The 27,538-nt window shown below is 37.0% G+C and overlaps 1 long non-coding RNA gene across 1 annotated transcript in view; it reads right to left on the bottom strand.

The window, feature by feature from the left end:
• Window positions 1–695: 695 nt before the first annotated feature.
• LOC117215655 overlaps window positions 696–27,538 on the bottom strand; it is a 57,406-nt gene continuing 30,563 nt past the window's right edge. Inside the window, exon 3 of the long non-coding RNA XR_004489172.1 lies at window positions 696–842. This is a non-coding gene — a long non-coding RNA (uncharacterized LOC117215655). The remainder of the gene's footprint in view (window positions 843–27,538) is intronic.

Genomic DNA, 27,538 nt, shown 5'->3' with positions numbered 1-27,538 from the left:
CTTTTAACACTTTCATACCGTGAAGAGGTGTTTTTGGCTACAAAAACGTGTGCTTCGTTATTGGCGGACAAATTTTTTATATAAAAGTTTCTTATTCTTTCTGCGGAATTTTGACGCGTTTTTCTGTACATTTGTGTTTGTTTAAAAATCGTGGCACATTTCCTATATTTTCTCAATATCCTCAATGTTCCTAGGAATTGTAGAATAGGGAAAGATTGCGTCGTGAATGATTGGAGGGTGATGATTAAGATTATTTTAGAAGTAAAACAAACTAACAATTTTCTTGACATTTATCTGAACAAATGAAATTTTATATCACAAAAATGATTGTTCTATTATCAGAAAGTTTCATTATTAGAAAATTTTTATCTTCCTATTAATTAGTATCTATTAGGTCGTCCGAAAAGTTTCTTTTGTTTTATAAGGAAATAATGGATGCATAACATTTTCCGTTTTATATTATTTTATCGAATTACGTATGATCCATTTTGTTCTACCAAGATAAAGATTACAACGTTCGACTGATTAGGTTTCATGTTTGTATAAAGATGCGTTGTTGTAAAAGAGATGTCTATAAAAGAAAGACACTTTCCGGACAACCTAATATATGGAAGATACTGTACTTACTGTACTCTATCTACTGTATTTTCGTGAGCCTCTGTATAGAATAAATAGTATTGTGTCTGCAGGTGCGTACAACTGGAAGAGAATGCAACTATCAACTCGTACGTTGACTTGTGTAACGTCGACTGTGATCTGGTTCCTTGCGTGTTGTCGACTGATTATTTAACGACTTAACGGGTTAACAGCGAGCCAGAAACGGGGCTCGATTCGCCTTCTGCCTCGTAAGTGACATATTAATTCGTGGGTCAATTGAAATATGATGGATCGATGCGATTACGGTCCCGTTAGGATAAACGGGAAAAAATTAATTGATCCTTTGGTTGATCATCGGAGTAATTGTATCGGAACCTCTTTTTCCTTTCGCGACAGTTTTGCAAGTTGCATGTACTTTGTTTTTTTAGTAACTCCGAAGCCTTGAATTGTGCGCATACAATTTAAATCGACTGGTAGAAGTTGTGATACGATAAATTGCAAGTTACATTAATACCTACCGTATTTGTTGGTTCGTATAAGAGGCGTGTTGTTTATACTTTAGTGTACCTCGAAAATACGTAAACGATTTCTTCCTAATAACAACTATATTTAATATCTATATATTTCATTATGTAACATATCTTTAACAAAAAATAGGTTGCTCTCTTTGTTTCTTAAATTCGATTCGGTCCTCTTCTCTGTGTGTTCTAATAACATCTGCTGCAATTAGTAATAATAATTGCGTAATTTTTATTTACGTTAACTTTTATTACATCACTTTTATATCATACATCGGTGTTAATTTCTTCCGACGTTAAGTATGCAAAATAAATTTATTTCGCTGATGGAATTGTTTATAAAAATTACTATATCGTAGAGCATAAACAACTGTCCAAATATTAACGCGACGTGGAAATGAAAGTTTTATGACAATTCTTTGATAAAAACCTATTGTATAATTAAATGTTATTATCAAGAAGAGATTGTTTATTCATAATAAATGGTTCATATTTTCGCAGAGTAAGCAACACCATATTTAAATCATCCCTTCTTATTTAAATTATCTTCCCTAGCAACAAGTACAGAGATAATATTCTGTTCGAATATTATTGCAAGTAACTGTATTTCACAATTATTCTGATAACCGCTAAAGTTGTTATTTTAAAATGTCTAGAATTCGCACGATCGGTCGATAATCCTGCTTGAACAGTCATCAGTCGATGACGAGAATCGAAGTGACGGAACGATAACTAGCGGCGTGGTTCCTCGAAATCAGGGTACCGTGAATGGCTTCAGTTCCTAGCAAACATCTGCGATGCCGATAAGTATGAACATCGGAATCAGCAGGTCTCAAGTGTAATTGGCTTGTTGAGTTTCGCATATACATGTCAAAATAGACGAAACGTGTCAAAATTCTAGTTAATGACAAACCACACGGTGAGCTCGAAAGCGCGTCGCTGCGATAAATAATTTATTTAAGGATGTATTTCGGTTCGGAGGCCGCATACGCTAAGATATTAAAATAATAGTACATGTAGATTATGAAAGAAAAAGTAGTTTATTTCTGGCCAGATTTTACATTTATTGATTTACACCGATACTTTACCGATGGTATGAATTATGAGTAGATTCGAATATATAAAGCAATAAATGTTAGGCAGGCACATTACCGCAGGTAATAATTATTCGAACGACTTCCAAAGTCGAATATTTGCTTGAATAATTTAGATTTAAGGCACAATAATGCAATGGAAGCTGTGTTTATTATTCCACTAAAGGATCATACTTGTGACTTAACAATAGCAACAAATCTTCATTTCTGGAGTAGAAGTGAAGTAAAGCATTCAAAACAAAATGTACAACGTTTAAATGACTATGAGCTATGGATACTATACAATACTATTCATTTCGCCTGTTTGATACGTGTCCCTAAGTATGACAACAATATGACGAAAATAAATAAATATATGTAATCATATCCCTGTCGCGATAAAAGTAAACATTAATATATACGTGCATGAATAAATACATGTTTGTAGTCGTGTTTAAATTGCCAAGATAAAACATCTGGTACCAGTCATCTCGAATGGGTTAGCAATTTTAGTGTTAGAGATTAATAAAGAATTCTTTTCTCCTTTTTTCAATTTCATTTCCAATTTCCAATTTTCATATTTCAAATAACCTTTTGCCCCGAATGTTCATCTTAAAAATGGCGCTTCCGCGCATGGAAATACCCTGCTTTAATAATAATATTTAGTCGATAAATATAATATTGCTCACATAATTCTCGCGTGGACTATGCCACGCGTATATCTATCAGAACCACGATGCATCTCACGGATGACTGATTATTCGTCCTGACTTCTAGCTACCCATTAGCAACGCGTTTCACGCCTTTCGCATGGAAAAAACGACAGCCAGGCAACGCGATTCTGTAGTTAAGGTATCTCTTAATGACTACCGCTAATTGTCCAATGGACGACGCCCATAAACGCTATTTAATGGGAATTCGTTGCAGATATCCGCGACACTGATTAGTAGGTTTGATTTATCGTTGCTTCAAAGCGAAGGTGCGCTGCGATTACAGGTAAATCGTTGTGCAATCGCGGCGGCGGACTTATTCGCTGATAATTTATCGCGTGAAATATGATGTCGTGTTATATCAATGATATTTCGAGGAGATTTGTCGAAGGTAATTTGTGTTGTTTGTTTTATAAGAAAAGATTGGAATATTCTTATTGGTTTTTTTGTAAAAGTTGGAATATTGTAATTGATTGAGTAAAAATGAAAACCAGAAAAGAGTAACTTTAAAATTCAATAAAATTAGAAATTTGTATAGGAGTACGTCATTTAAAAATTCTATAATCTGCTAACTAATACTGTATTATTTTGGTTTGAAGTTAAATATGTATGTAGGTATTTTTGTTAGTCTCTCGAATATTTCGAAAATATTGGTGTTGTCATCCCCCGTGGAATAATAATAAAAGACATCTTTTATTTATTTATGTATTTGTTTAAGATCATATCTACCTTGCCGTTATTAGTGTTAGTACCACAATGACCATATACATAATACACAATATGTATTAGATAATAGACATTACACATACCTTAATACATAATAACTTAACAATATATAGTACATACATTATGCATAATAACTTAACAATACCTATAACAATACAGCAACGTATTATGAGAAAACCCGATTTTTACGTAGTTTTTGATTATTAAGAGCTAAATGAATCTCACGTGGAGGATAAAATTTGCATAACACGTAATAATTAAGGATCAAAGGCGGGAATGAATGGATAGCCAATCATACCTTTGCTTTTTTACAGAACAGCCATATTTTATACAAGACCAGTGAAAAATTAAATTTAGTAATATAAATTACTAATTTCTGTATAAGCATTACTTTTCAACATGTTTGTTTCTTTTTCAGTATCACCGCAGAACCCACAGATACCCAAATGTCTGTTCACGAATCGCGGAACATTGTACAATCTTGGCAAAAACGTCCCATTTGAAGCAACATCGAGATTCGTTCCACTGGTTCACGCGTTCACGATCGAACGACTCGTAAACGTCTCAAATCGTCGATTTCACATTTGAGGAAGCATGAAGTTTCTTCGGTTGTCGGCGAAGGCGGAGGACGATGGCGGGTAACGGAGGAGTAAGAAATGAAATAGCGGAGAAAGAAAGGGGTCGTTCGCGGTTTTACGATCGAACGAGCTCGACTCCAGAAAATCTCTGATATAGAACTGTTTGCGAATGATGGGTAGAGCAAGAGTACCAAACCGCAATCTCCGGTTCCCACCGGTGGAGCCGGCGTTATTAATTACGAAATATTTAGCGTTAAATTTTGTGGAACGACCGCGGTGCCTTCTTTTTAAATCGTTGTCGTGACCTTAAGAATTTCAGGGTGAAATCAGTGACCACAAACGCTCGCTCCAGACACGATTCTTCGGTGTTCTTTCTTTTTCAAGGTTTTTTCAACGATAGAGCTACGTAGTGCAATATGTACGTACGTATGTATAAAGTATCAAATTATTAGGAAAATTCGTAGAAATTCAAGACAAATTTTAAGTTCTATTAAATTGTTTTTCGAGAAATTTTGTATTTTTTCTGCAATCAATACCTTCAAGTAAATTTCCCTTGAATTTCTTCAAATCCTTAAAATATTCAATTATCCTTAAAATATTATGTTAAATTCTTTTTTTAGGAACTTTTTACTCCCTTTAGCAATGAATATCAAGTAGATTTTGTTTGAATTTCTTCAAATCGTTAAGGTGTCTATTAGATTTCTCATAATTAAAAGAATTTTATGAAAATAAACGATAGTGTGACTATGTTGCATCCAATGAATTGAGCTAACCCCAATCCAGTCGGGTCTTTTTCTTTCTTCTCGGAAGGCACTTGATGACGATTAGCGTGGGTGTTGCATGAAGTTATATTAATGACCATTAAAACGTGATAACCACGTGTATGCACACGTGACTCACGATATCGAGTTCATACTCGCATCAATTACAGTGTTCGAGACTTAGGGCTATGTTCTCGATTCTATAACAGCGATAAGAACGTATCATAGAGCCTGGACTACCTCTAATGAGAATTCGTTTCGAATTGCTTCGTTTCGTTTGTGAGTTTCCACAAAAACCGGGTGCCCCCTTCCATTAAAAGTTGCAAACGATCCCGGTTTAATGAGATACCGAGACGTTAATAGCTGCTTTAATTGGGTTGTTAATTTTCGGAGATGAATTCATAGGGGAAAAATGCAAAAGGCTAATAGCGCCGAGTAGGAGGAGCCCCATGGATTAAATGGGCTATTTTCGGACCCTTTGGTCTTAACCTGCAGAGGAAAAAAGGAGAGAGAGAGAGAGAGGAAGAGAGACGCGGACCACTTTTTTTATCCAACCGAGCGATCGAATATCCCGCTGCGTCTGAACTAGGAAACCTCCTTTCTTTTCTTTCGTAGATCCTTAGCCTTCATTTTTGATTATTCGATATTTTAATGAGGTTGATAATGTTCCATAATGGTGATAGATTTTTTATCCTGGATTAGGAAATCTCCCTTCTCATTGTTTCGTATCAATATCTTCCTTATTCTTCTCACTCCATTTTCGATTATTGGGAATTTTAATAAGTTCGATAATGTTCCTATAACGGTGATGAATTTTTTATCCCAATCTGGGAAACCTGCCTTTTCTCTTTTCGTAACTATATCCTCTTTATTTTTCATTTTCTGTTATTCAGTTATTTTAATAAATTGATAATATTCTGTAATTGTGGTGAATTTTTTATTTTGAATAAATGAAAAATTCTTGTAGTATCTTAATGCGCAAGGCGTAAAGGCTGGGAACTTTAAGAGACTCGAAGAGTGGAGACTTGATGCTTGACACACTCGTAATCGTCTCAAAACCAAATTTTTCTTCCCACATTTAAGACTCTCGTCATTTTTAACTACTATTAACGCCGCACCACATCCTTTTCAATCATCCTCACGAATTCACATAATATCGATCACTTTATCTATCTTACACGCGTGACAGATGCAATGATGGAGGATCAATTTCGGCTCTAATCGCGCGGCAACGCCTCCCTCTTTACACAATTCTTCAAAAGCGTCCCTAGAAACGAGGAACCTGGTCATCCATTCATCATGGACCGCCCGTTTTCGGGCACCTGCATTGTCTTAGATTCTCGTAGTTTCCATTGTCTCGGCGTTCCGGTTACGCACGATCGGCTTTGGTTAAGATCGGCCTCGTTAAATAGCGTTTCAGCGCCGATTACCCGAGTCTTGTAACTTCTGTTCCGCCACCCCGACGAATCGTAAAAGGAGAAAGGGAAAAAAAGAAGCGTTAGTTTCACAGACGAAAGCGACCGACACACGGCTGCTTTTTCTCTCTATTGTCTTATTTTCACGCTTGATTACGCGGCCCACCTCGACTTACGAACGTTCTTTGTTTCGCGCGGATCGTGGAACAATGAGGCTTAATTAGAAAACGTCTTGACTCGTGAGATTTCTCGACCAACGGAGATCGGGATACGTGGCCGTTAATTGGGACAAGGTTCTTGGAAGTGTGATATTTCGCCAGATTTTCGTCCTGTGGTCTGTAGGTACTGTGGGTGGTATGGTATCAAGTGCATGGATTGCTAATCGTAAGTAGACTGCGGATGTTTATGCACTTTTGAGAGATTTAAGGGTGCGAAGATTTGACATCGTTCAGCTCCAAATTAGTAGAAGCGACTGTCATTTATTTTACTAAAACATACGCAAGATATTAAATATCAAAGTCGAGAATCAAATATGTTAACATCAGACTTTCTTTTCTCTTACATAACTACTTTATTTTTGTTTATCTTTTTTTTGTTTTTCTCTTTTTTTCTATCCTCGTGACCTCCAATCTAATTATAGATAGAGCAACCGCTAATGCTACTCACCTGATAATTGTGCTTTGATCTCGTTTATTATTAATCATAGCAATGGGTTTTCGCCTGTTATCTTAATAATTGATCATAAATTAAATTGATACTTCGAGCTCCTTTTTCAAACGACTACAATTTGAAAAATTACTATGTCCAGATTTTTATCGTCGCACAAACTTTTAAATGAATTTAGAACAGAATTATTTCTAGGAAATTGTCTCTTTAGCCTCTCATATAGATACATCACCTCTTCTCCGTCCCTTCAACGATTTAATTCTCGTCACACATAACAATTCAATCAAAAGTGAATTAAATCCCGTCCGAGATAAAAACGAGAGCTCTCTGAAGGAGCTTAGCACACAGAGAAAGCGACGCGCCAGTGCGAATAAAGAAGCCTGCAGGCCATCGGAACCGAAGCTGGACGCATCGATCATTCCTTTCGCATCGAAGGAAAGAAAAAACAGCCTAGAGAGAGCAGGCGAATAATTAAATTTCGTCGAGAAGTCTGGGCGAGAAGGGGATGATGGAGGGGGAGGGATAAATTTATGCGACCTCCCCCAGGACGTGCCACCCTCATTAACGATATTCATTGGCGGTTCCGTGCCGATAATTCAGCCATTCATCAAGCCGATCTAACGACCCGTTCGGTTCTTGCGCCAGGCGAAATCGATTAAAGTGATCGACTGCGGGCGTCTCCTCTGTATAGAAAATGAAAGGGAAGAGAGATCCGCAGGGGTGACCGCGTTCGATTTCGTGAGCGTGCGCCTACCAACTAATTCTCGAGACAATGCATCACCGTGTTCGGACAGAACACCTCATCAGAGAGCTTCGTGTTAATGAGCGCCATGGAGAAATATGATCTTACTTTTTTTGTCGGATCGCGAGCGACTCCTCGAGAACGGATTTTTAAGTTCCGCTTTATCGAACCTGTCCAAGGGATGCAGGAGAAAGATTCTTTTTCTTTTGGAATTTGTACCTTCCTTTTCCATTTTTTCCAAATGTTCGTTCAAGATTTCGAAAAGAGCGAGAGAAACGATTGATTTATATTTTAGTATTTTTGTCCTATTAGGATATGATTGGGATAGTCATTCCGTTAGTTCGGTATCGATAAAAATCGATGTGACGTTTTTCTCGTGAAAATATCCACGTATTGGTTAAGAGTTTGAAAAAATAACTAAGAGGGTACGAAAAGTGTGATAGAACTGTTCGAAAGAAATACAGTGGCTACAAAAAGTATTTGCACGTGCCATTATTTTTCAATGATGTATTCTTTCATCGTCTTCTGTATTTCACTACGAAAGTACTATTAATGATACGGAATTTAATAGATTTACCTGGGTCTAGTTGGTATTAAATGAAATAATAAATACAATGGTGTGCAAATAATTTTTGCGGCCACTGTATTTTGAGTTCACACGGTTAAGTCTCCTTTTTAATTTTTTCGGAAAGATATGCTTTCGGAGATGCACATAAGACTATCCACTGTTCGATCGAGATCAACTAGTTGATACTTGATCGTCACGCTATGTACGTCGTATATTCTATTCTTCCATGTTCTCTAACATTTTATATTATAAATACACTTTTATATTCGAATAGTGGATGTGTATGAATAAAACCAAGCTATAAAAAGAAATAACTCAGCAAGAATTTCAAAACGTAAGATAATACACAATTATTTATTATAGCGTTGTAAGTACATGGTTTAATGTGTTCAACCTTCATGCATGGATTTAGATGCAAGTGACCAAAGAAATCCTTGAAATTTCCATTTACAACCATAATGTTCGCATCTAAAAAGTCTTGTTATTTTAACCACTGTAATAAGTCCACTATTAAAGTTGATCCACTCAAAAAGTTGATGGATCCAAAAAATTCCATCAACTGCTGGTATCACCAAAATGCCAAACAGCATCGTCCGAAAAACTTGATGCACAACCGCTTCCCTATCAACATTTACGGTTCAAAGCTTAGCTTAACGACCGTCCAAAAGAACGAGCTCCCTTTTCTCTCTCCCCAGGGGCAGATAAGGATGTTGGTCAAGGCACCAGGCGATCGATCAAACCGACGCGACAGGACGCGCGGAGATTATACTCGTTAGATTCGTCAGTTTCGGTGGCATTTTTCTCGCCGGTTTCACGAAGAATCGACGGTTCGTCTCTATCGACCCTATACATCCGGTTTTCGAACAGGCAGGTGAATCGCAGTCAGTGGTGGTTGCACACGTTCTTCAAAAAGAAAAGGGGGTTTATGGTGCTCAGCACGGGTTTTCGAGTTGCACGAGTGGCCAGAGCTATCTCAACGGGGGGGCGGCTGGCACCCCGTCGCGTTGGTCCCTTCCTAAATCGCTTTGATTATACCCCGAGATCCTCTGTTTTAAAAGTCTCGGATAATTAGCAGCCTCTGGCCGGGCCTGGCTATTTAATTGCTCTATTTAATTTGACCGTTGATCCTGGAGCAACGATTGGCGCCTCTATCCTAACTATACACCTTATAAAAGCAACCTTGGCTCGCTGTAATTTAATTAAGGCCCGGATGCAAATGAATATTATAATTGGACGATATTTTACGAGCGATAGCCCACCCGGTCCGTAATTATCGAACGGGACTCGATCTTCGTTTCGCGCGATACCCGTTTCCTTCGACCCGTTGGTCGATTTCTCTCCACGATTTGTAATAATATTTGGCCGCGCGCTCATGATTAATGCGATATGTACCGCAGCTTGAAATTAATGCCAGCGTCGCGAGGAACGTCGATGATCGCGGCGACGGTAACGAATTGAAATTCGTCACGCGAAGTCCCGTGACTTCTCGCAGCGGGGTGGTCGAAAGGGGAACACTGTGAGCTCTCCACGCGCCTTCAGGAGTCCTGTGCAGGAATTTATATCCCAAACGCGACGACCCGAGAGACACACCCTCGAATTTCCATTTCTAGGGCCACGAGCCTCGTTTTCGTAAAGCTGCAGGATGTTCGTTCTTAGCTTGTTCCAGAGAAAAATTGAACCGACCACAGGATTGATCATGAATTTTGTTTCGTGAATTGAAAAAATGAATTTGTGGGGCCAGCGTGTACCTTCTTTTTGACAAATGACGAAGAGCTCGATCATTTTCCTCGGAGCCCGAAGGTATCGGTATTTTGACGCAGATGTGAGGTGGATTTGGAGAATCTCGAGGGAGGACTTATCCTTTGCATAAGTAATTAAGTAGGATTTGATTATTCCTTCGAATTAGATGTTATTCTGTAAACTTTCGTGTTTTGTGTTCGATCGAAGTTGAATATTTCTTGCAATAGTATGTAGGAATTTTGCTTTTCATTTTTCGAGAAACTGACAACGCTCTTGACGGAAGATAAAGAAAAATAATTCAAATAACTTACAGGATTATGAAGAACGTGCTTCTTATTTCGAGGCAAAACTGTATATGATCACAATTATACAATCTCCAATTATATCATTCTGCGAACATATTTGCAATCTTGTAAAAATACCTGTGAATATCATAAGCTTCTAAATTTTAATTGAAAAATATCTTATTCTTATTTAATTTTATGTAAGTATTCCTCTGAATTTCTTTCGGACTACCATCGGTGTTTAAAGAAAAGATTCCGCTGTCACGTAAAATGGAATGTTGTTGAATTCTAACATAGGCCCATACATCCTTCCTCGTTATGCGATTCTAACGTCGCGGTTGTGTGCCTAAAAAGGCGTGCCTAAACAATGAAGTTTATGGGCTAAGGCCTGCGGGAGCGGCCATTAAAACAATCGACAGTCGCGCTTACAAGGGATGCAAATGTTGGCGCGAGCACAATGGCGTTTCGGGAGAGGCTGTGGCAGTAAATACCAGTATAATTGCCAGTCTCAAAAGTTAAGGCAGTTTTAAGAGGCCCCGCGGCCCTGTTTTCGCGTTCCCTTATATGCGTGCTGCAACGCAGACACGTGTGCAGCCTTAGAATTTTTGAACGAAGGCGCAGTCGGAGTCCTTTCATTTTGTTACAACTAAAACATTTATAGTGCTATACCCTCTCTTTTAATACTAATATCATCGTTAAGAGTGCGATTAATAGATCTTTTAGAAAATAAATTAATCCTTGTTATTAGTCCTTCTATGGATTCCTCTGCTTCTTGAAGTTTCTACACGTTTTAGATCTTTTAAATGTTTCAGGATTTCTAAAGATCGTCGGATTTTTCAAAATTGTTTCACATTTTTTAAGTTTCTTAAATTATTTAGAATTTTAGATTTTTTAGATTGTTGGGTTCCTTAGATTTTTTTTAGATCTTAGTTGTTTCAGATTTTACTAGATTATTTTTTATAAACTCATGTTTTGATTGTTTCTCAATGTTTTCAAGATGTTCCAAGAAGAACTATTTTTTTCAAGTTTTATTTTAAGTTTCTAAGAGTTGTACGTATTTAACGAGATCGTTGTTTTTCTCAATATAGCGTCTTATCATAGCTATGCTTCTTTAAAAATCAATTTGCCGCCAATAATTTGCCAAAACCAATATATCAAATTATACCAGCGGATCTTACCAAGCTAAGAAAGTCACCTCCCTTAAGAATATTTATTTCTTTTCTCATTCTTGTCTGGCTGAAACGTACTGATCGCTATGGTAAGTTTGCATTTGTAAGAAAACGATGACGGCATGTGTTGCACGGAGTCGTGCCGACGATGGGTTGGTAGAGAAACGAGAAAAAAAGTGCAGTCACGAATCCAAAGCAAATTATGCGACGCTCATGCGCAACGCCACGCCCGCCAAATGGCCAATTCGTGTTTGCAGATTGCCTCTATCTCGGCACCCTGTCGTGGTCCAAGATTGCAGTTTCCTCTTTCCTTTAAAACGGCCGAACAGAAACGAGAGCGGGTCGCCATTGTGACGCGTGCACGCTCGATAAGCATTCCACTTGCAAAAATTATACCGAATTTCGATGAATTCGTTGCTTTTATATCGTTTTTATAAATATCGTTTGTCAGAGAAAACAGTGCAGCACTTTTAGCTCGATCGATAATTAACACGCGATTCTTTCCAAATATCGAAGAGTCACGTCTGTTCGAATAATAAATGAATATTCGATGAGATACTTTCATATTTTAAATCAGATAACTAAAAATCGCTGTCACGAATTTATTATTACTTTATTCTTAATTTAATTGAGAAGCTTTTAGAATTTTAGCATTTTATTTTAGCTGTATTCAAGTCTCATGTCGAATTTTTTGTTCTTTGATAGGCTTGAAAAGATATTTATGGTTTATTATACCTTTCTTGTTTTCAGTGAAGAGATAATGTTTCTAAAGATAGGTTCTTCAATGTTGAATTTCTTAGAGAAGATCGTCCGATTGTAAGAAAAGACGAAGGTTTACGAGGATCTATCATCGATGCATGCGAAAGCAAGTGCATCGAGCACGTTTTAAGTCGTCAATCATTTAGTGCTCATTAAAGTGAATTATCTTACGACACAAGACTCGATATTTTCTATAGTTTATGGATTTCAACATCGTACCATCTCAAAACTTCGGATCCATTATTCTCTAGAAATATCTATTCTCCAAAAATAACCGTTACAATGCGTAAAATGGGATCAAGACAATATAATAGAGAAATCAAGATTTTTAGTCCCTTTCTAACATAACAAACCGAAGAACAGTTCAGAACAAACAATCTTGAAAATAATCATTATTTCATCGGTATATAAGAATAGTTTTACAAAATAATTTAAATACGCTATATGAACATTGTCTCTTTTACGTATGCCGGACTTAAAAGAAGGGTATTACGATAGAGGGTGATTTTTCTGAATGTTGAACTCCAAACTCTCGTTTGAAAAAGTTTTCGACAAGTTTGATTTAGTAATCGCTTGCGAGACGTAGAAATCTATTATAAAATAAAGTGAATTAGTATGTATGCGTATATATATGAAGTACCTGCGATTGTTTACATATTTCGCGGCGTTAATTATTCAGGAACGTCGTGAGACGTCCGTATGGTTGCTCCACGAATCATAACACGCAATAAATTTTAGCGTCGTTTCGTTCGTATTTGCCACTTCTTCACGTTCGTTGCGTCCAGTGACCGTCATATTGGACTGGCGAGTGTAAATTTTCGAACATGCTAATGCTCGTGACTTCTACTGTCTTTTCTCTCACAAATCAGTCGTTTTCTTTTTTCTATCGTAAAATTTGTACTATAAGATACGTTTACACGTTATTTTTTGATGGTTCGGTTTCTCGACGGGAGACCACGTATCGAGAGTTTCATCGGGATGGACGCGATCGTATTCGAAGAAGACATGGCGCCGATTTAACGTCAGTTAAGATTAAGTCGAGTAGGTACCACTGAAGGTGCGCCGCATTAAGTATTCTCCGGTTGAAGTGGTTCGCCTTCTCCGCTGTGCCTCTGTAATCTGCATCGACGCGACGCGCGACGCCTCAATGTACAGCACGAGCCAAATGTGGAGCGAACGATGCGAGTAGGTACTTACAATTCTCGATATTCCATTTCGGATTGTTCCGCGGTATTGATATCATTCGTGATTGTAACAATTCTTTATACTTCGTAGTTTTGTAACATGTGCTACAATTTTCTACAGAGCAAGCCTTTTTATTATTATTATTTTATTTAGTTGGATGAACCAAACACTATAATAGCTATATTTGATAACTATTTATATACATAAATAAAATTACAAAGAATCCTTAATGGACTTTTTAAATTGGGAATAATCTTTACTATGGTATGATTTTAATGCTGGAATTACTAAATTTCTCAAGATTATGACTTACTTAATCCTTACATAATCCTTACTTTTACAATCATTAGAAATTATATTAATATTTACTTTACATTATATTAATATTTCACACGATTATACAGAAGCTAGAAAAAATATTTGTACATATCCTTACTTTCTAAAAAAGCGTTTTTTTTATCAGGTTTACGTTCCATTTTCATAATATGAAATTTTTATAATCGCATAATAGCATTACTAGATAATACAAAATTTAATGTACTTAGTTAATTAGTATATAAGCGCTATGGTAAGTACAATGGTATGCAAATATTTTTTGTGGCAACTGTATGTATTGTCTTTATTATTTATTATTATCATACCACTTTAACTACAAATACATATGTACATATATATTAATACTTGATAATTCTGATGTTAAGTGTATAAGTTTGTTAGGTTGCATTGAACAAAAATATCCTAATTGTTAGTAATTCTGTAATGCTGCGGAATATGAAACACGATATAATTTCATATATTAAACAATTCACAAGAGCACGTGAGTACGAAAATACGAATAGGTATACGATGGCGGGTTTCCTGGAAATACTCGCGACATAAACACGTCAAGATTTCTGAGAATCCAAGTAGCTTACAAATTTCTGCGCGGAATTTGTTAAATACGATCATCGTGCTAAAGTTGTTTCTGTATTCCATTTAGTACGCTCTCCTTTTTGAAATTTTTTATTCTATGCTTCGCCTCACGGGTGTGCCGATTCTAATGAATTCTAATTATTAAATTAAAATGGAATTCTTTTTTGCTTTGTTCATTTTTTTAATGTCTCATCGGGTTGTTAACTATTAAAGACTAGAAATAGAATCTTATTTACGTATATTTATAACTTGTTAAAATTTCATTCCTATGTTTCATTCCCAAATTTCAAAACTATGACAATTATAATGGTAAAATTTGAAATCAAGCCGAAAATGTACACAGAAAACACGAGGCACTTATTGCGAAAATACACATAGTGAAAAGTTAATGTATTGCATGAATAGTAGTTTTAAATGTACAATTAGCGCTAAAAGTTGTCTATTCAAATATCGTGGATTATTAACAAAGTGAAAATTGACTGTTCAAATATTTTAATGGTCCTTGCGAACTATATGCTTCCAATAAATATCCTGTAACTTTTACATACATTTTCAGATTCGTTTTAAACTTTATCAATATAGTCACGATAGCCGTCTCATAACAGTGCTAATGAGATATGAAATTGTTTTGTGTAATACATATATATACACTCCTTTCCACGACTCAGCGGATACTTACCTACTTCCGACAAAGTGATTGTTAGAAACACATATAATCAGAGACGTCATATAAAACAGTTCTAGACAGTGATCCAAGTTCCATTTTAACTCTTTAAAAGATTGTACAACATCAAAACGACTCAATTTTTCGAATATTTCAGTCCTCGTTCAAATTTGTTGTAATATATAATAATAATATTTACCATATGGTTGATTTGGTTGGTTTTTACGCTTATTTTGTATTTTATCGCCGCCGAACGTAGTGGAAATCGCTCGCAAATACAGGCGCGAGCGAAGAAAGCGCCGATTAATCCACGGAGAAGCGATCTCCTTGTCATTTTGTCCATTCTGCCCTAGAAATTATACGACGGCGTTCTCGATATTTCACGCTTGTCCTTTTTAATCGAACGCCGCCGAGTGGCCTTTGCTCGGCCACTATTTTTCTGAAAAGCAGCGACTTTCAGAGGCGTGGCGCCTCCAACCTGTCGCAAGATATTTCATTTACTGTCACGCGTCTGTGCGGGCCACGCGAAATCGCCTCCCTCGTCGATATATCGCGGCTAGATCTCAACTCTTACACCACGGCTCGATACGCCACTTTATATGGCCACGCGCGAGGTAACGCGCGGATTCTTGAGTTCCTTATGGCCACAGTTCTGATTCCAATGGATACACGCAAAGTGGGTAGTGTGAATCGATAGATTTGTAGGTGTTCTACGTTGAAATTTCAATATTTTCTATAACCAGATTGGCGAGTGTGTGGTAAGTCTAGTTTTAGACAGTGGGTGTTTCCTATTTCAATGTATCGATTTAACACGGCTAAGTTCGTTAACATGATAAAAATAAGATAAATTCTGAGGATAAGAAGATGTGTAACAATGCAAAAAGCTTAGATAACTAGACTGCAGATTCTAGTTTTGTAATTTTTATGCGTGTATGTGTCTTTTTTAAGATTCAATAAAATATAACTTATCAAAAATTGGATATTTCATATGCCGTAACATAGCTCGCGACGAAAAAATATTTAAATCCCCGAAATTTTACACAGGTACTCGGAATATATTCCGAAATAAATACATTAACAGACTCTTAGCTAGAATAACAGGCAACAGAGAAATTTCCTTGGACTTCGTAATCTTTTTCGAACATTCTGTGTACCAAATTCTATCACAAACTATCACGCAAATATCATACTTCTTGGTATCATAATTTAGAATAAATTCCTACTAACAAAATTAGGGCTAACAATAAAAAAATATATAAATTAATAAGCAAAACGTTTATTCTCATGACGCGAATATCGGCACATACCTTTTACACGCTATACAGCACGAGAACCACCATGACAACCCCTTAATTCAATGCAGAATCTCGCGAACACCTAGAACGACCAATAAATTTCCGATTATCAGGTTCTTTTCAAATCTTCCTTTCCTCATCCGTTCTCGGTATTCGCAGTCCTTCTCTCTCTCTCTCTCTCTCTCTCTCTCTCTCTCTCGACGAGTTGGAAGCAGCAAGAGTATGCGCGAACGACATGACAGGCACGCACGTGCTTTCAGTCAGGGAAGTCAGTCGTGGCGCGTTTGCTTTGAAAAGTGGGATATGCAAAGTATGCGTCAAGTACCATGGGATACTTCAGGGTAAAAATTTCGCCGATTCGCTTTCTTCCTTTGTACAACGTTATGGCGTCCCAACGATAAATCGCTCTTATTTCTCGTTGTTTTTCTTTTGCTTTTATGGGAACGCGGACTCGCTTTTAGACACGCGAAAACGAAGCATCGCTACGTGAAAATATTCGCAGTCCAATGGCTAGGTATTTTTAAAAGCATTCCTGCGAGTTTATCACGGCATTGTTGCCCGACATGCGAGAATGTAGTGGCTAATATATATTTACAGATTCGTAGCGTTTGCCAGCTCGAGTCACTTTGCGGTGCAGGTTCTAATCATATTAAGCTTCTTCTTCTTTCTTAGCGAATTACGAGTTTTCTGTCTCATTCGTTTCGTACACTTTTACAATGCTTTTCGAAAAACTATTATTTCTGATGGATTTTTCCAGATACATTCTCTAGTTATCATTAGGAAATTTAAAAGTGCAAAAATAGATAGAATGTGCATAATATGTAGAACTTAACGCCTCTTGTAACATTTAGTAGGTAGAACTGCTGACATTCTATTTCTTTATGATCTTTATAAAAATATAAATCTGCATAAATCCACAGTCACATTATTGTGGCACTCTTCAAGTATCATATTGAATCGATAGAATAAACCAAGTGTCTTTTTTTGCTGATTTTAATAAAGAAGTAAATAAATCAAAATGTCTTTCCCTGTTAAATATTAAAATTTGCAATCCCGCATCATTTTTTAATCCTATACAATATTAAATACGAGATCCCGCAGGGATTGCGGGACCATGTGTCGCAACGACACGTGCCAAGGTCCATCTCTTTCGATATCCACAGGTTAGAAGACGAAGAGTCGCGGATGTACATTTTTGTACGACGAATTTTATGAGTTAGGGCGAATGTCATGATTGCGGATTTCGGGATTCGCAAAATTGAGCGAGTAGTGTGTAACCGATGACCTGACATCATGACGCTTCGACATTATGGTGATCCTTGGTTTAAGCAAAAGAAGAAATTTTGTTACACGCTACTTGTAGCTATTTCTCTTATATACATATAGTCATATACATGTACATATATAAATATATTTTATATTTGTAAATCTATATGTATATTTCTTTTATCATTATTATGACGTTGACATAATACACGTTTCAATTAGAATTTGTTTTCTAAAAAAAAAGCTGTTATAGGTTGAATTTATATTTAGGTTGTGTTTTTGCGCAGTCGATTTTGATCTCTATGGTTCAAGATGATTATCTGAGTAAATACAATTTGTTTCCTTATTAAGTGTATATAGATCTAACAACCAAATCCTTAATCCGACACAAATGTCGCGGGATTAAAAATAACGCGAAATTGCAACTCTTATTCATATAGATTGTTACGACCGTTCGCGGAGAGACGTGATCGCGAGATAGCACGTCAACGAGAGTTGTAAATTCTCGCTACGATTATGTTAATCGACGCCGCGAAATAGTCGTTCCCCTGTTTCGTTTAGGATAACAGAGGTGGTTTAATGAATATAGCACTGTGTTAACACTAATAAATTAACGTTTATTTCAACAACTTATTAATTAGAAGGATATAAATGGAACAACAAAAGAAATGTAACTACGTAATGCGCGATATAAGATATGTATTGACTGTTTGGCTTCTCGAAACGTTCTGCCCGCCTTTCGATTTTTTCCGTTTTTTCTGGAAGGCGACCCCCACTACGTTCGGATCACGCCACATTCTTTTACGCCGGATAAAATAACGGCCACGAATCGAAGTTTCTGGAGGTCGCCCTGCTTAATAAACTATGCGCTTGCCACTACAATGTTTGTTTGTCGGGCAGCCGCGACGATCCGCCCGCGACATTGTAGTGCCGCGACCGACGGTTAAGAATATGATCTATGGCAAGCCGCATGGCGTAACATAGATAAATTTCAGCATTTTGAAGCTCTTGTCATATTTGTCTTTAATAACACGCGACTGAATTGTTGTAGGCGGCTGAAGAAAATTCTTTCGTTCTACTTTCATTTCAGTTTCTACGAGTCTGGAGATATTAGCTCTTTTTTATGTGTGGGAATTGGATTATTAGGTATATCAGACATAGAAGAATTTCTTCTGTTTGTTTCTCTGATTTTGAGGATATTAATTTCACGTTTTTACGTTAACACGTGACGCGGAATTGTTATATATTCGCCCGAAGAAAACGTTTCTTTCAAACGTTTAAATAATTCTAGTCTTGATTCAATTCTCGTTTGGAACGTAATTGTTATTATATTCCAACATCTTGTTTATATTTCCTGTACATGATTATAACGAAAAGATTTGGTATTAATTCTAGATACCGAAAAATCGAATAAGACGTACAAATACATAAAACATCGATGTAGAATCGGGTTTCGAAACGTAAAAGGAAAAGTCTCTCGGTCTCTTTGATATTTCTAATCGATTATGTCCATCAAAAGAAGATTACCGTTTTAGGTTATGGTTATGGCACGATGAAGAACCTTGGCCTCCTCAAGAGGCACCGTGTGTTATCGGATGTAGTCCATTCTCTTGTACTTTCTTCAACGAAGGAAGTGGGGCCACTGGGTAGGTGAACCAGCAACCTTATCAGAGACTGGTTGCTGCCAATATTGATTATACCGCGTACAGGGGCCGAGCTCGAGGACGCAGATAGCCGCGACAAATTGCACGCCTTCGCGTTCGCCGATAGTCAATCGCTGTTTATTACCATTTGGCGCCGGTGCCACTGGTTACATCATTCAGTCTTCTTTTTCCACGGTATAATCCAAGTTCCTACTTTTTAAAATAGCACTGCTTAGAAAATTCAGGGAAATATGAAACTCGAATAAATTTCTTTTTCAATGCAAGTTTTATATATTAAGATGTTGGTTCTTCATTGATACTCTGAGAAATGAAAGTGGTAGATTATTTGAAGATATTTCTAGTTTTGTATATTGTTATGTAGTGTATGCGTACATATGAATAGCAGTATGTATATAGTTTTCATATTTTCATGGATATATTTAAAAATATATCTGAATCCTGAATGTTTAATTGGCATATAATCCAGATTTTACTATCTTGAATTTATTCGTTTGAAGCGTTTAGGTTTTTATACTTATTTATTAATTTATTTTTAAACCGTTAATCATAACTTGTTGCAGAAAATTTAATTGCTTTTACATGGACAAATTTATTTGACTAAAAAGTATTGTAAACTAACTTCTTTTTAGATTCTTAGTTTTTATTTAACACTTTTTGATTCCAAACTTTTAATCACTAGTATATGTTTCCTTTTATCAATATTTGTTTACTCGGTGAAGGCAAAAGACAAAAGTATACATATATTCAAAAGCATCATACATATATCGATCATGTCTATAAATTGAAATATAGACAAAAGTAATAATCTGTCTAACTTAATTTTTTAAATTTATTTCAGCATTTAATAATATCGTATACTTCTGCAATGAAATTGAGAAATTGATAAAAAACTAATCATTTTAGCTTTTGAGAGGCTCATATACTGTCCATTAACCTTGCTATATCCACGTCAGTGATCTCTACTGGAATAAAGACAACAATTTCCTTTCCTACGCCACAAACTACTGAAACTACCAATTAATTAAAACCTCTATATCCCTTCATCCAGCTTTATTGCCAAAACACTAGCTGTCTAATCCATTTCCTTCTTTTCATGGAGCGATATTTAGTTTCATAAGACACTGAAAATCTCTAGGTAGGAAATCGTGGTCGATCCAAACGATGTAACGTTAGAACGTATTTGAAAAGGCTCGGGAGCAATCATGTTCGAGATAATTGCCCGTGAAGCCTCATCATTGAAAATCCAAAGCTGCCTTCGATGTGTTGGGGACTCTATCGCGGTCTACGTATACTCCGGCGAACTCTGAATGAGATTGTCTTGAATATCGATTAATCCGGTTCGCGAGCAACGAACAACCGCTACCGGATGAAGGGAAAGATAAATGACCCTAGGTTATACTATGCGGCCATTATTATTTCGTGAACATTCTTGGCTTAGACTTTCACTCAACCGGGATTTCAAATTTATGTAGCAGCCATTTTTGAGTTTTCTACCGCGACTGGTATCGCCACCACTTGAAGCTAATTATGTAATTTAGACCGACTGTTAATTTATAGGAACGGCAGCTGTTGATAAGATTAGTGGCATTAGGAGGTTGAACTTGTTGAACTGCATTAGAGAACTGGAATAAGTCTTGGAATCCCGTAAAGATCATTTTTCTGTCCTCTCTCGGACAATTGTAATTACGTTTGGAGCTCGTTTACGATTGAAAATTGTTTGATCTTTGGATAATTCTACATGGAATTTATGAGTCATCTTGTTTTTAGCGTCTTCTTTAATTCCATACTTGATTGTGATTAATATGGTTTATTAAATTTCGAATTAGTCTTTAGAGATAATTGTTTCGTCTTTATCGCATTACCTACAGTGAGAAACTACAACTATGCGGACCGCGTGAATCATATGGTAAAAAAATAGTGAAAAAAGACTTTTTTTGGAAGAAATGTTATATTCAGTAACACTTGAACAACCTTATCGCCATTCTATCCAAGAATAAAATAATTTCAAACGAAAGGAATCGAAAAGAATTATTGCAACAGTCGATCTGTTAAGTTCAAATATATGTATTTCTGTCTTGCATTGTGAAGATATTTAATATACTTAATATTTCGTGATCTATAGATAAAATTCGTTTGAAAAAGCATCGTATTACTATACTCCAATTTTTTTACTCAGTTTCTTTAACCAAATTAATTTAAGCTTAAGAAAGAATTTCTCTTTTCAAAGACCGCTATGTAACTTCACAATTAAATAGAAACCCCGAATAAGGTTCTCAAACGCACTTTGGGAAGAAGCAGTTTTTAAATTACACTGTTCCATAAGTTTCAAACATCTAGCGCGCTTCTTCCGTGCAACATTACATCGCCTTCTGGTGAAATATCTGCAATTACAACATAAATGTATTAAAACGATCGACAGGAACTGTGGAATCATACTTTACGGTTAATTCAACTTTGACGAAAATAAATAATCATGCTTCATTGCCAAAACACAAAGTCTCACGATCGCGAGACACAGAACGATTCCACGTGAAGTTTCGTGGGTTCACGTTGTTTAGGCTACGTCGCGTCGGTAGGATTAACGAACTCGTTGGTTGTCGGGCCAAGGCAAGGAACGTTCGGTGAAATATTTCTAAACAGGCGCGGGCGGAACCAGAACGCTGGACAGAGAGAAAAAGAGCGAGAAACCGGAGCCAAAGCACGCGTATAATAATAGCTAATAAAGTGGACGTAAAAGGGGTCTCTGGTAGGGCAGGTGGCCCTTGAAGCCTCCATGGGGGCACACTCCGGTTACCTCTGCGTGGCCAAAAACCGAACTGCCGCCTCGCCTCCGGGCCCACGCGAGTAAAAGTTCTCCTATCTCTCTTTTCCTTTACGGTTGTCGAGTTGCCTTTGTCTGGCCGCAACCGAGCGACAAAAAAATAACGCACTGGTCGGAGAAAGGACCGTGTTCCGGAGGATCTTGGAGACGTTAAACGAGCCCTTTAAAAACGTTTTTTAGCTTTTGGTTCTTCTGTCTTTGGGACTCTGTCTTGAGAGAATTGCTTGGGAAAGAAATCGTTTCTGGGATGGAAGTGAAAATTGAGAAGAGATAGGGTTGATCATGTTCATTATTGTAAGTTGACATGGAAGATGATTTTGATGGGTAAACGGGTTATTAGATACATATACGTAGAAGTTGGGTTTCATAATCATAAAGAACGTTTTAAAGGAAGAACAGAATTTAATAGTTCATATATTTCTCTTCATATTTCGAGGTTTTGTTTCGGAATCGTTTACAGATTTCAGAGGGATATGAGATATAAAAGATAGGTTTCGTAATTATAGAGAGTGTTTTGAAGGGAACGTAGAATTTATTAGTTTGTGTATTTGTCGTTGAGTTTGGATATTATTAAGAAATTATTCCCAGATTTCTTTATTAATTATTATTATTCAAAAAAATTATTATAAGAATTCAGTGAAATTCTTGCATGCATGTTCTATATATATATACATACGATATTTAAGATACATAGAATATGCATGCAAGAAAGGCTTATAGAAGTGTTTGAAACAATATCAAATTAATCTAAACTATCTCTCGTTTTCTCATCGTCCCATACACCTCACAAAATAATTCAATCTAACATTCTAATACAATAAAACCACTGTCTAAACACCTCCCAAATAATTCTCTATTATATTTCACTTCCATTATCCACATTTTCCATCATCAACACCATCGAACAAACCGTATCCACCTAGAATTAATAGGAAGCGATTATTCTAGCCTATTCCCACGCGATCTCCTAATGTTCGCGTCGATAAACTTTCACCCTTGTCATGAAACGAAGGCGCGCTGATCGGTATCAGAAAAGCGTGAAACTCGTCTAAGAAGCGGCGTGGCGCGGCGGGGCCACATTAAAGAGGAAAGTCTGATTGCGTCCCTCGTGCGTGCATCGCGCGAAGAAAATGATCTCATCTAAGAATTCGCCACGGACCGCGAGCCCGATGTGTGCGAGCGTGTGTGTTAAGATATAACAGAACTGGTAGAAGCAAGGCAACCGCTTCGAAGACTTGTTGCGTTGCATTATTATGATATAAGACACGCGTGGCCTGCATTAACCATAAAACCACTGTACTGTTTCATCTGGCCGACTGACGCGGCTCCGAAAGCGTTTGTCAGAACGTATGATGCCACATTACCGTCAACGCGTGGCTAGCTTGATTTCCTCTTTGCTTTTCTCGCGCTGAGATGCAGCTGCCCCTCGACAATGGCAGAAACTTGCACGAATTTTACGTTTAATATCTGTATGATTCAGTTTAAGGAAATGCTTTGTGGTTTGTGGAAATACCAAGTGGAATATTTTGTATAATAGAGTTGTTGAGTAATATTTGCATTCATTGTGTTTTATAGTTCTAATGTTGTTTATAGGATGTGCATTTCCACGTATTCGTAGCAAATTGAAACGTGCAAAGAACACACATATATATAACAATAAAATATATAAAATATCCAAAGCAGAGTACTCGTCATAATTTTCAGCAATTATTTCCATCTACTAGATTTCATCGTATTTACTGATATTGATAAGAATATAAATTTGTATAAAAATCTATAGCTTTCTTATTTAAGTTGTAATGCAGGAAACTCGAGTATCATGATTTGAATGTTTGTAAATTATTTGAATGATTTTATGTTGGAAACTTTGATTCGAATTTCAATATCAAAATAAATGATTAGAGCTGAAAATGTACGGACTATAGCTACTATGAAACGTATGAAAATGTACTATGGTATAAGTCCTGAAATTGTAGAAAATTCATCATCTGCCTTCGTCCTACTTTTATTCACTTATCTTACTAAGAAATATTTATCGATCAGAACTCGGTACTAATTTTCTTTGAATGTTCTTTGCCGCGACATAACCCACGCGTGCTACGACGAAATATTTTATTTCGTTAAATTATTTCATGCAAATAAGACCACCCATCCTACGCGCACAGGCAACTTTTTCATTGAATATCGTTTCACTCGCGGTTAATCGTAAAGTCTCGAACAAGCAATCTTTTATAAAGTTCAAACTCTTATCGATTCACGGGGTATGCGTTCATATCAGTGACACACTCATTTAACATTTACCAACGCGACACTCCTGCACCGCCCCATTGAGCTTATGGCATCATAATCCTGTTTCGCGTTTGTCGTATTATTTTACTACCAATGAAAAGGAATTTATGCGGTCACGTTGATACGTTTCGGTTTTGCTCGGATCTCAAAATCACTGTTAAATCAAATATTTTAAAATTATTTCGCAAACACCGATAAAAACAGAATAACTAGGGAGTGGATTTTTTTACAAAATTTTCATAATATTAAAAACAAATTTTTAAGTGACATGAATGCATCGAGAAATGATTTAAATGATTGTATCATGAATTATGGTACTTTTATTCATATAGCATACTTCGCAAGATGCTCTTATATCTTATGGGGCGTAATAAATTGTGATCGCTACTTACGGCCAATTCTAGACATAGGCATTTCGAGGAGATGAGAAAGCTTCATGCACACGAATGTTAATTAAGGCATGAATTTACAAAAAAGAAATGAAAGCAAATTGGCTCTTGAACAACGTCATCCCTTGGTAACAACTAGTTTGATTTTGTGAACTGAAGGAGAACGCTAATCTAATCTAAACTAAACTAAAGGTACTACTTTTTCAGTATAACATTCTTTTATACGCAACGCCTGGATATTTAGACTTGTCGTCTATAAATAGTGCTCAGCAAGTATATTAATTAGCAACTTGTATATTCTATTTCCAAACACTTTTAGTCCTGAATCACGCTCAAAAATCGATTCTACCATTTCTCCATTTTCAGCTCTTAAGTTCATACCGCCTTCAAGAATGTTACTCGGGTGTAACAAATACCGTCTCCAACAATTTTATTCGAATTCAATCCCTCGGAGGTTACTCAAAAAATCCAATTTCATCGCAATGAGACAAGTATAAAAAAAGAAGAAATTTATCCATCTGAGAATCGAGTCCGAAGAAACGCCTCGAGCTCGAAAGCGGCCAAAGCGGAAAAGGGGTGCTTTTCTGTGGCGGACGCGAGCACGGACTCTCCCTTGCGAGCGAGATAAATTCTCGTCGAGCAATTTCAGTAAAGATGGGATTTACTGGGCCAACGTTCGTCGTCGCCCCCATGGAGCGGAACCTTCAATTTCACGAGCGCCGTTTCGACATAGAACTCTCGACAGCGTATATACCGGAGGCGAGTTTGCGGTATCGAATCGACGACAAAGACGAAACACCTTCGTCAAAGAGAGAGAGAGAGCGAGAGAAAGAGAGAGAGAGTGAGAAAGAGAATACGCTATATTATCGAGAAAGATAGAAGAAGATAGTCGACAGAACGAGAAACGAGGACGAATATTCTTGAACAGAATAACGAGAAAGAGAGAGAGAGAGAGAGAGACAGACAGACAGAGACAGAAAGTGAAACTCTAGTAAGAGTAAAAAGAGAAGAGACACAGAAGAAGAAGAAGGGTAAGAAGGAGAGAACGAGGCAGAGTAATCGGCAAATGGAGATGGCCCCTAAGTTCTCTGCATCGGCATCGTCCCGCTCCCGCCCACGCAGCCAGACAGAATAAAACTACTCGGGGACGGTCGTAAGTACCGAGGAAGTACTGTTCGTGCTGCTCTCGAAGAGAAACGAGCGTGGACCGACTGGAAATCGGTTAGTGGAAAGGGAAAAGAAGAGAGAGAGAAAGGAGAGCCGTGACGATAGCCCTGGAGCGTCACGACGTCGTCCACGTGCAGCTACAACCGTACCGGGGGATGAAGAGGAAGGATGAAGAGGAAGGATGAAGAAAAGACGAAGCGGACGAACGACGCGTAACATCGTTTTACGGGCTCCACCGGTCCAGTTCGACCGCTAATGTTTTCGAACTTTCCGTGTGGGCGTGCCCCGGAGATCCAAGGACCCCGTGACACGGACATTATTTCACGTGGCCTACGACGATTACCACGGGGAAGAAACGATAGACATTTGCCTCAACGAATCCCACCGACCAAGGAAAATCGAGCAACGGAAGGGAATTAAATTAAACTGGTAGCGGAATTCCGTCGAATTGATCAATAGAGGCATCTTATGTAAGAGATGGGAAACGGAGTTTTGGCAGTGATGGATTGTCAAACACTTCGAATCGCATCGAGTATGTGCGTGTGATAAAAAATTCGAATCACTTCGAGTAGAAGTGGATTTCCTAAAATTCCTGCAAATCTTGCAAGTCGAGAAATCTTGAGTCTCGAAGGTCTCGAATGTCTTGAAGCTTGAGAGTTTGGCTTGCAGATAGTATTTTACAAGCATTTTGAACGCTTTAATCCAAATAGTATCATTGACATAAAATATTAGAGAAATTTGTAGTGAATTCGAGATATCCGAAATACATTTACGCGAGTGACTTTCAAGACTTCCAGGACTTACAGTACTTACCTTTAAGACTTTTTCGAGGCATTCAATATTTCTAAGACTTGTTGCAAGACTTTCAGGAGTCTTAAAAGGAATTAAAGCCTACTTCTCATCGACAGACAATTATATGTTGACGGTCTTAAAGAACGTCGAATCGTTTGTGATTCAAATGAGCGTCACTAGTTTTGAGGTTTGGAATAGTTTCAAGGGTTGTGATGATGGTCTGATATAAATAGAGTAAAAAGCTTTGTTGAAAAGAGCAGATACATCGAACGATGACTCTTTGTGTATTAAGAGTCTTGTAATTCTGTAAAGTCTTGTATATTGGTCTTTTAAATACAGAAAATTAATTTCATCATTCACTTTCGAAATTACTAAACTTTATTGCAAAGTCTATTATTAGTAATTTTTTTATTATGTTTCGTCGAGACATTTGCCTAAAATTTGTGTCAATAATTTCTTCGAAAGCGTCATCATTAACAGGCTGTGGATGGTGTGTCAGATCGTAACTTATTTTATAATTCGAGATTCCCTATAGAAACTTTAATTTATTGACGTTTTAAATTATATAACACGATAAAATCAAATCTTACTAAGAAATAGCTAAGAAATTGATAAATGAAAAATTTGAGAGATACTATATAGTACTTTATTCACTGTAGACTACTTGGAAAAGTTGCTCTAGATTAAATCCTTATTGCTTGGGCTACCCAATACGAATTCTCCGTAACGAATCACAATTTATCGAAACAAGCTATAAAATGCCAGCACTTCCCGCGTCTACCTGTTTG

The sequence above is a fragment of the Bombus bifarius genome, unplaced genomic scaffold (genome assembly GCF_011952205.1).
Source record: "Bombus bifarius isolate JDL3187 unplaced genomic scaffold, Bbif_JDL3187 scf7180000009761, whole genome shotgun sequence".
NCBI lineage: Eukaryota > Metazoa > Arthropoda > Insecta > Hymenoptera > Apidae > Bombus > Bombus bifarius.
The sequence above is the reverse complement of the archived record's forward strand: the minus strand, read 5'-3'. Positions and strand labels throughout refer to the sequence as shown.